We start from the raw sequence: 612 nt of genomic DNA, 5'->3' as shown, positions 1-612 counted from the left end.
ACCCCAGTTTGTTTGTTTGTTTGTTTTTTTCTTTGTACTACCTGACGCGTGTGTCACGTTTAAAAGAAAGAAATTAAATATTTTAAAACTAAATCGCTTCAGGAGATTTGAAACCACTACCTACATGTCGTATTCTTACTTCTAAACACCCATGCCTACTGGACCATACAAGCAACAGCATTCTAAGCGAGGAAATTAGGATAATTGAATTTGATGCGTGTGTCGAGCAAAGGAGAGAAGAATTGAAAGAGAGAGAGAGAGAGAGAGAGAGAGAGAGAGAGAGAGGGGGGAGAGAGGGGGAGAGAGAGAGGGGGGAGAGGGGGAGAAAGAGAGAGAGAGGGGGGGAGAGAGGGGGAGAGAGAGAGAGAGAGAGAGAGTGAGAGGGAGTGGCTGATAGGTATTTGAATTCCTTTCTATGACTGAACTGAAATTGACCCTAGCTATTGAAGGCCTACACACAGACACACACACACTCACACATACATTCACACACACGCACGCGCGCGCATTTGTTTTAGATCTTCTACTCATTTGAATTCGGCCATACACCAAATAGCATGTTAGGTGGGGCGGTGTATCACTCTACATAGCAGGTGAATATGTTTTCGTTTA

The sequence above is a fragment of the Octopus bimaculoides genome, chromosome 28 (assembly GCF_046866305.1).
Source record: "Octopus bimaculoides isolate indiv1 chromosome 28, ASM4686630v1, whole genome shotgun sequence".
Taxonomy (NCBI): domain Eukaryota; kingdom Metazoa; phylum Mollusca; class Cephalopoda; order Octopoda; family Octopodidae; genus Octopus; species Octopus bimaculoides.
Note: the sequence above shows the minus strand (reverse complement) of the source record.